Genomic DNA, 10,945 nt, shown 5'->3' on the forward strand with positions numbered 1-10,945 from the left:
TAGAGACAGATGGAGATGAACTGTATCAGCCTTATGCCGCTGGCCAGTGGCGGAAAGATAAAGTAAAGTAAAGTAAGAGGCTAGAGGACTGCAATTTGGTACGATTGATGATTGAGGGTGGATGATCAACATATCAATTTACAGCCCTCTAGCCTTAGTAGTTTTAAGATCTCAGAATGGTCATCTCAATAGTTTTCTTTTTACGGAAACTCAAAACGGGAGTTTTATATTCAAGATAAATTTTGTATCATTTCAACGACTGCATATTATTTTTTTCCAAAAACAGATTGAAAGAACTGATCACAGCAGTGTGAGTCTAAATCGTCTAAGACCTCCCAGCAGATTAAAAAAGCATCAGCAACTCATTTACGCAACTTTCATCGTATGCAAGAAAAAGATCGTCTCTGAACTATTACAATCTTTTCATCAGGCGAAGGTAACAAGGAATAAGATGGCGTTTACACACTGTCCACTTCGAGCCGCATTTGGTTGAAAGTTTCTGTTCCTGTAAAGGATTCGCCTTTGAAAGCGTAACTCCTTATCATATTTAGCAGATGCTTGGAAGGAGAAAGATTTTCTTTTTCAAGTTTTTTTTATTTCTTTTCTGTCATATGCCTAACATATTTGACAGTAATAGCCCTTCCTTTACACCACTAACTACTTACTGATGCATTGTGCATTTTAGAACAACATTTTGTGTTTGGAAGTCTCATAAATTTTCTTTTTTAAACCCCACATTTTTGTATCCAGTTTGCTTGATATTAATCGTTTGTAATTACTTGCTACGGAATTCATTCAGTCAATATGCTCTTATTTCTAATCATGAAAAGCAAATCCCATTTGATAACCAGATAAGGTTTCATTTGTTGTCGCCTAATGTCCAATTACTGCTGGCTTAGAATGATGATCTTTCTAAATGTCACTTTACGCTGCTATTGGTGGAGGTATCTGTATCCGATCAGTCTTTTCCTCTCCATTATTATTTCTGCGACAAATTAAAGACAGAACGGATATCCAACGCTGGTCGATGCTGGTGAGACGGAGGATGAAGAAAATCTCGTGGAAATCCTAAGGAGGAATTATGGAGGTAAAATGCCCGATTGCAGTAACTACTTGATGCCACAATTCTTTGCTTCCGGGTGATGAAAGGACCGAGATGATGAAGTGCGAAATACAGAAGTCTAGTAGAATTGATTTAAACTTGAATAGCCAACAATGAAATAGGATCCTTATAACAGCGAGCTGTGCTTTCATGTTTCCAGCCTTAACCTCTGTCTTTGCACACTTCATAAAAAAAAAAAAAAAAAAAAAAAAAAAAAAAAAAAACCCAAAAAAAAAAACCCGCCGTATAATGCTGGATCAACTCTCAGCACGGCCCAGGAAACTCTCATTCGCTGCCCATTTAACTTTCTGACCCGGCCCGGAGGTGCCTATATTGTTGGCATCAACATAGTTGTGCCAGACGCACGATCATGACTAACTTTAACCTTAAATTAAAATAATATCTACTCAGGCTAGAGGGCTGCAATTTGGTTTGTATGATGATTGGAAAGTGGATGGGCAACATACCAATTTGCAGCCCTCTAGCCTCAGCAGTTTTTAAGATCTGAGGGCGGACTTGAAAAGTGCGGACGGACAGACAAAATTAGCATCTCAATAGTTTTCTTTTACTCTTTGATACAGATTACTTATTCTTCTTACAAAATCAACATTAAATTTCATTTCTGTTAACAGATTATACTTCAGAAGACATCTTGCTAACTTGAGCAGAAAAAAGAATCTTCATAAGGAATTCATCGTAAAAGGCTGAATAATTTCAACAAAGCAAGAGCTAAATTCCTTTTCAGATGCAATAATCTCATAAAACCCCTTCACTATTTCTAAGGCCATTTTCTGGAACCTTTGATGTACATCCTTGGTATTGGTAGGAAAACACTAGAGGGGTAAATTGACCTTACAACGATTACTTTTGGATTACACGTGATTTCAGTTATAAAAGTAATGTTATAAATATAATCTCATCTCTTCTCTTGCTATAAAAAAAAAGAGGCCTTTCCTTCGTTCTCCCAATTCTAAAACAATATCACTCAGAAATAAAACGGAACCCATCTAAATGAGCAGGACCAAAATGTTCTACCCGATTCTCCATATAATCAAGATCCAATATTTACTCGTGGCTTTAACACCAAATTGAACAGACTATCTCTCTCTCTCTCTCTCTCTCTCTCTGCATTCCTCGCTCACTCTGACAGATATTTGCTGCGAACGGTTCCACCACATCAGCATGGACATCCCTGGAAAAGGACTATCTTTATTTTATTTTTCTAGGGGTGAGTAAGTGCGGGTTGGGAAGAATCCTGCATTGCTAGTTCGAGACCCGGGATTACCAAGGCAACTGTGAGAACATTTCAGATGCTCTCTTCATCTCTGAAGTTCAGGTATTTTACGGTTTTGCTTTCTCTTAGGTATATCCTAGAGAGGCAAGTTGACGTTATTTATCATCATGGTACTGAGGAACTTCAATTCTTTAGACTATTATAAACACTTTTGTGATAACAAAACATGGATAAAATACTTGATCCAGTAACCACATTAGAATTATCAATCATGAAAATTGAAGCTTTAAGGCCCGAGAACTAATGCACGAATATGTGAGGATTAAGATTTTCACGTTGAGTATTTTTCTCCCTCCCTCACTCTAATTTGATAATAAAGTGACGCATTACCCAGAAAATACATTGCCTACAAAATCTGGTTTTCCTGATGTTTGCATGTACACCTCCTTTGTTTACCAGCTGTATTTTTGGTATTATTATTCCCCCGTTCCGTTCCTTGACTGATTTCACAGGCCAAATGAAATTAACAGTAATCGTGGAAAAATGCTGTATCAATTTCCACGATTTCATTTGCATTCTGTCGAATTCAAAGCTGATCTATTTTCTCAATAAACATGATAGATATATTGTTCAGTGTTTTATGATATATCGGAAAACAGAACGCTTATTGCGAGTAAGTGTGGGCCGAAGAGGAAGAAAAGTAAAAGAAGAATAGATTAACTTCTAAAAATATCTATTGCTAAAGAGTTTTCCTTTTTCAAGTTCTCTAGAGGTTTATTCCCTTCTATGAAATTCTGTTGGTCATTCTGCACTTTACATAGATGGACTCTCAAGCAATGACGGTAAATTTAACAACTTTGGCCTGTCTTGATAACTAGTGGTTGGCTCATTTATGTGCTTTATAAAAAAACCTGCTGAAGTCTCTACTTTGAATGAAAAACTTTGAATGAATCCCCGAAAAGAATCTCCATTTTGATAACCTAATTAATGCGCATAAATTTTAGAATGTATAATGATGATCTGCAAGTAAAATAATGAGAAAATAATTATAAATCAATTGGACAGTAATTCAACCATGCCATATGTATTACAGGATGATAGAGCAACATAAGTATGCTACTTTTACACAACTATGAATTACTGCAAAATACAGAGATAAATTATTTGTAAGTTCTAATTATTGTGAATATACTGAAGCTTCCAATTTTGGCACTAAAGTTTCCAATGGAAGTATAAACAGAACTTACGATAACAAAGAAAACACACTTTGAATTTGTGTGTTGTGTGTGTATGTGTGTGTCTTTTAATTCATTATGAAACTAATTTTGATCGGTAAAATATCAAAAATCTTAACAATAGAGTTTGACCCTTTTTCCACATGTATATACATTTTTTTTCATAAATGATAATGTGTTATGGAACTATCCATTTATGGTCTATGCTAAGAGAACAGCAAGAATTGTCCCCTATCTAAAATAAAAAGAATTCAAAGATTTTAGAATGAAGGATGATATATTGAAGGAAGATCTTTTTGAAATTCAATCGCCTACTGTAAGATATATTCCAGCACTGCAAAAAATCTAACCTAGATCGAGAACGTTACAAGGGTTTTCGAACCCTGAGAATGAGCCCAGGACAGGGTTCGAAAGCTCTGAATATTTTTGCGAACCTGATATACAGGAATGGTATTTTTTATAGGAATAAATGGGTTCCTAACAGTTCCTTCAATATCTTGAGTTGATTCGTCTCACCAAGCTCCATCGGGCCTTCCGTTTTCTTTGACTTCGACAATATATGAGAAAAAACTTCTGTGAGACTAAAATTCTCCTTTCTGGATTTTTTAGCAATAATGGAATACTTTCGAAACCTTTTCCTTAACAAAACCTCTTCTGGTGACATACTAGATTCCTTCAATACATTTAACCCTTTTAAATACTGCATCAAACGTTGTGTAAGTATGACAATAATACATATTAGTAATGGTTTAACAATATACGCAAACTTTTTTTACATCTCTCTCTCTCTCTCTCTCTCTCTCTCTCTCTCTCTCTCTCTCTCAATTCCTATTTTATGTAAGCTTAGCATTGCTAAAAGGTTTGTATCTCATGCTGGAAGGTATTTGAGTCAAAGTTGTGGTATGTATGACTCATGTGGGCACTTGGGATAACGCATACAAAGAAATAAGTGGCTAAAAGTAGTTTACTTCTCTTATTGAGAGTGAAAAGTAAAAATAATCATATGAAAATAAAGAAATATGTCTTATTTTCCATCGTATAAGCAAAACAATTATATTCCTCCATTCTATATTCGCAAATACTGTGCCTAGATACCTTCATAAATGAATTAATATTGTGGAAAATGTATCTCAATGAAATACTTCAACACTTCAGGAATAACGCATATCATCTCCATCGACATTATGCAATTAACTTGCACTTTTTAATTAATAACCAATCAGCGAGTTGTACGACTTTCCAAAGCTATCGAGCAAACTCGTTGTAACTCTTGTAATCACGAGTTTCACATAGAACATTCGAAAACTAAAATTTGTGAGTTTATGTCATGGAATACAGACGCTTTCATTTTTATTATCAAAAGCAATTTATAAGCGCACGCAAGCACCCATATATGCATACAAACGTATGTATAGATATAATATATATATATATATAGATAGATATATATATATATATATATATATTTTTTTTATATATATATATATATATATATATATATACTATAGATCTATATATATATATTATATATATATAATATATATTATATATATATATATTTATATTATTATATTATAATATATTATTAATATATATATCTATCATATATATATTATATATTATATATATATATATATATATATATCTATATGTATAATATATATATATATATATATATATATCATATTATAGATGATATTATATTATCTATATATATTCATTCTATATATTTATATATATATATTATTCTATATAGATATAATATATATTGTACTATACTATATATCCATATATATATTATCTTATATCTATATCTATATCTATATATATAGTATATATATATAGATATATATATATATATCTATATCTATATAATATAGTATATATATATCTATATATATCTTCCTCCTATATATATTTTCTATGATATATATAATATAATTATATTCGTATATCTAATTATATCCATCTTATAATCTATATACTTATGGTCCTGTTTATATGTGTAATCCTTACGAACACCAATATACTTTGAATAGACATCCCATCCAGTCGAATTGATACTCCAAGTAGTAAATCCAGCAACGAATGTGGGCAATAATAAGATATTCATCACCCGACCAGCCAAATAAATCTTCAAAGTTTATCGGACCTGCACTTGTCTTGTCTGGAGCAACGGTAGTGATAATGAACGTTGTAGTACTAATAAGTATTGATTGTAGGAGCTTCTCCCACTTCGTTGTCAGGTTTGACGCTGTCATCTGATGACGTCTCCAAGGATCGTGGAGGCACAGAAGTCCATGTGAACATACAAATTCAAGGGTATGCTGAATTAATATGAGCATTTGTTTGATTGAAACTATCTCTGGAAAATGAAATTCATACAAAAAAGTTAATTAACATAAACATTCTTGCATATTTTGCGTAAAATATGAGAGACAGACAGAGAGACAGAGAGAGACAGACAGTCAGAAAGACGAGAGAGAGAGAGAGAGATAGAGAGAGACAGAGACAGAGACACTGACACTGACAGACAGACAGAGAGACTGACTAATAACAGTTTTGAGAATGAGTAGAATGCGTGGAGGGTCAGCGCTCTTACTTTTTAAAATCTTGAATTATAATAAAACCTCAGGTGAAAATGATGGGTTTGGTGCAGAAGGCAAGTCGTCATAAAGCGACCATTGGGTGCTGGAATGAGAGCTTAATTACTTTAGACGATGAGCACAAGGCAAATATTTGGACAACAGATGATTCCATATTTACCTAAAATATGAAAACAAATGAAGGTCGTTGGGATAACGTTGAAATATATAAAAGTTTATGCTGATATATTTAAAAAAAAAAATATTATTACCTTTAGAGGTCACATGTATCTTATTAATAACGCAGTTAAGGAATGACTGCGAGCACACTTTTTTCAGTTGTAAGGACAAGTTAATATAAATACTCTCTCAGTCACATCGTCGTGCGCATATTAAATAAACAAAGATTCTCTTATTTTAAACATTGACTCTGAAAAAAATACCATTATTACAAAATATACCAATTTTACAGAAAAGACTTACTTGCTTGAGAATAATTCGCATGTCTGAACCTAGCAAACGAGAGAGAGAGAGAGAGAGAGAGGGGGGGGGGAACTCCAGCTTTTAAAAAACTAAGAAGATTAAAAGAAACTCTGAAAACATAGGAAACATTTGGTTTGCAAATCCTGCCAAGAAAATGAAGAATCCTTAAATATTAATGCGAGTTGAAACACCAAAAGCGAAAGAGATTGAGTCTCTGTTCCAAAGGAAAAAGACAGACAAAAGGAAAGAAATTTTAGGAGAGGGAAAGAATCTCTGTAGAGAGGAAACGGATCTTCATAGTGTAATTTTGAAGTTTATTCACCAACAGTAAGGAAAAATGAATTATCTATTGTCACAGAAAAAAAAAGAAAACCCAAAAACCCGTGGAGATTTCTTACCATTTTTAACTTACTTGAGCAAAGGAAAAAACATCGATTTTTCAGTGGAAGGGATCGATGGAGATAAGCGAAGAAATTTTTAGTTGTAAAGAAAATATTAACAGCTTAAATGGTTGTTAGACCCATAGTTGAAACATTTACGTCGTTAGATGTGGGGTGGCTGAGGAAACGGGAAAGGAAAATATTTTGGGGGAGAGATGAGTTACTATCTATCAATGGATTGAATAATATCAGAGTAATTTTCAGGAGGCCGCTGTGTGAGTAACTCATCAGGGAGGAAAACGTTATATTATTTGCAGATTTCATCAAATTAGCTCTTAACTAATCCGATCTGCCTTTCTGTTTTCTCGGATCATAACTTTCTGGGAGAAGAGGTCTATTGTAGTTAAGAGCAACTTGGTATATTTTTGTTCTTCTGGGCTGACAGGCAAATTCGAGGCAAGAGCTTTGATAACGGGATTTAAAGTAGGATGGGAAGAGGCTTAAGGTGCAGAGTTGGGGTTGTAGACTACTCAGTCTGAGTTCCTGTATCGACACATAAATCAGACTGCTTCAGTTTGAGTCCATATATCGACAGACACAACAGGTGCCGCTTCAATCACTTGTTTGATTATTTCTATCCTTGTTCTGGCATTGTGGCTGGACTGGACCTGGCTGCAGGTACTTCTGCCCTGAGAGGTGATTTTGATGGTTAGCTTTTGCTTTGAACTGTGCAAATGCGGGATAAACAACGGGCACTGCATAGTTTAAAGCACGCGTGGTGACACTCAGAACACTTGGGTGTGTGGGTTCCCTTTTTTCGATTTCTCAAAACAGAATTTGGAATCGTGTTTCTTACTATAGACGGCGTGGATTGTCATAGAAATGGCATAATTAGCACCTAACACATTCCAAGAGACTATGAACACTTTTAGCCAGCAAGAATGCTATACATTTAGCTTTGTCTACTAGGGCAATATAATTTTAAAGCATGGCTCCTTTATACATTGTTATTTTTAATTCGCTTGTTTGATTAAATATCCCTCCATAGTCTATATATGTTTGTGGAATTTCCAATGTTCTCTGAGGTCTATATTGTATGTAATTTTGTTTATTCTTTAAGGAGAATAACCCATTTCCCTGATTCTATCCCTTTTGATTTACAGTAATATTCTCTAAGGAGAAATTCATATACTGATCACCAACTGCAAGGATTATCCAAAGGTAATAATGATGGCACAGGGCCAATTACCTTACAAAATGTAAGGGTTAATAACACCCCTACGAATGCGTTGTATCGTCCCTTCAGGGCAAACTAATAGCATGTGTCGCCTTAAGTTAAGCTTTACTATGAACCCTTCTATATTAAAGTTAGAATAAGTATTTTTTGTTTAATGACACTGAATTACATAATGATTATTAGATCATTTATTTTATTGTGATTAGTATCTCAGGTTAGAATTATTCTAATTATGTTACGTTTATTATTAATTATTTCTGAGAAGGAAATATTTCCAGTAATTATTAGCTTTCTGAGAGTGGAGCAATTTGTGACTTTGCTTATTTCTGACTATTGTTTCATAGAATTTTTAAAGACAATTTCTCAGTTTGTTATTTAGTCAGGTCACATTGCCTCGTTCTTTCATATATTGAAACATTTATTATTAGATTTCTTTGCGAGCCCAGTAAAAAAAATGTTTGTTTTCTGTTGGCATTTAGTAACATTAGATCTTGTGTCAATAGATCTCTCTCAAGGGTGTGGAAGTGAGTTTAACTCTCATTGTAAATGGCTTTGTTTACGCCATTCCAACCATCTAGGGTTGAAAAATGACTCTTAAGTTGGGGAGGTATTATATATTAAACCCACTCCAAATTCGAGTTAAATGATAATAATATAATAATCAAAAGCAGAAATGACTCATTCTCCACTAATCCGTGTTATTTCTGTGATTCACCCTGTCTTCCCAAGCCCTGTTTGTTGCCGCCTCGCTCTCTCAGGTAACCCCAGGAGTCAGCCGAGACGCGCCAGGTAGTTTTCTGCCACTATCTTGAACTCAAGAACACATGTTCACCACGATGGACATGGATCACCTTGCTCACAATCTAACGGAACGCCCTGGAACTAGCCGGAGGTCATAAAAGGGTTTGACACTGGACGGACGATCTTGACCCATTTGCACCGCCAGTGATGAAACACGCTCACCAGAGACAGCCCATCTGCCCCGCCTTTCCTTCTGTCGTATCCCGACCTGCCACACAAAACAGTCTCCTTCGCAGTGTTTCCTCCATCTTTCCTCTCGGTGCCTTAACTAAGAAGGTACAGTAAGAACGAGCATTGTGTGGTCAGGTTCTTTCTGTTTCTCATACTGCTAATATTCTTTGGTCTTGTGCGATTTTTCTGCCAACAACCCCCTTTGTGAACACCAGCATCGAGCTCTCCCATTCTTCTTCTTCCTAGCTAAACATATTTTTATATGGGTCGCCATTACGAATGAGTCGTCTCCATCGATTTCGTTCTTGTGCCTCGTTCTCATTTATACCTTTCAATTCCATATCTTCCCTTACACAATCACGCCATCTCTTTCTTGGTCTTCCCTTCTTCCTTCTACCCTGCACTTCCATTTCCATCGTATGTCTTCCAACATGACGTTCCTCCCTTCGTAACAGGTGTCCATACCATCGAAGCCTTCCTTCCTGTATTTTCTTCGATATTTCAGCTACCTTTGTTGATCCTCTTATATACTCATTTCTAATCCTATCTTCCCTTGTTACTCCCGACATCCATCTCAACATTCTCATTTCTGCTACATCCATCTTCTTCTCCTCTGTTTTCCTCATACTTGCCGTTTCTGTTCCATATAGCATCGAGCTCTCCCATTGTTATACCTTAACTAATTTGCCATTGTTATTCGGGATGCTGTGAGAGCCCCTTTGTGCTTGAATTACTTTTTATTTTGTGCTAAGATAACCCATTGTGATTAGCGTTCGCTGCCATAATTGATTTAGGGAAATGGCGTAAGTAGCGGTAATTGTGTTGTCAATTCCCTCATCAGTAACGAACGTGCCTCTCCACTACGAGCGATTCAGTAATGCCGTTGCTCTTGATTGATCTAATAAACGTAAAAGTTAATAATCAGTAGATCGGGAGTTTACAATTTGGCTTCACCACACCCGATCAACTACCATCTGCAACGCTCCTGTGTTTATAGAACCACCATTCGTTCCAGATAGTCCATCGGGGTCCTCTGTGGGAAATGGATTCCCTCCCTCTGTGACTCTGGAACCATTATCTATCCTCGTACTCGAGTCTTATTCACGTGTCCAGTTAAGCCAGGCCATGTTTTAGTTGATGTACAATCAACATTCCTTAATTAATTACCTATTAATTATCGGACCTTACGAGTCCGTATCACCCTTTAGGTGTTATTTAAGGTATTACGTAATTAGTTATGTAAATATACTTCATTTTAAACTAAACCCTTAGAGTTTACATAAATTTATCCTTTACTCTGAATAAAAAATGAATAAAAAAAATAATAAATAAAAAATAAAAAATAATAAAATAATAAAAATAAAAAAAAATAAATAAAAAATAAATAAATAAATAAAAAAATATGAATAATAAAAATAAATAATTAAATAAATAAAAATAATAAATAACTAAATCAAAATAAATAAATAATTAAATAAAAAACAAAATACTAAATAAATAAAAATATATATGAATAAAAATAAATAGATAAAAATAAATAAAAATAATAAATATAAATAAGTAATAAAAATAAATAAATAATAATAAATAAATAAATAAATAAATAAATGAATAAATACATATAAATAAAAATAAATAAATATATATATAAAAATATAAAATAATTGAAATAATTGAAAATAATTAATAAAATAAATAAATAAATAAGTGAAAATAA

This window comes from Macrobrachium nipponense, chromosome 29, assembly GCF_015104395.2.
Source record: "Macrobrachium nipponense isolate FS-2020 chromosome 29, ASM1510439v2, whole genome shotgun sequence".
Taxonomy (NCBI): Eukaryota; Metazoa; Arthropoda; class Malacostraca; order Decapoda; family Palaemonidae; genus Macrobrachium; species Macrobrachium nipponense.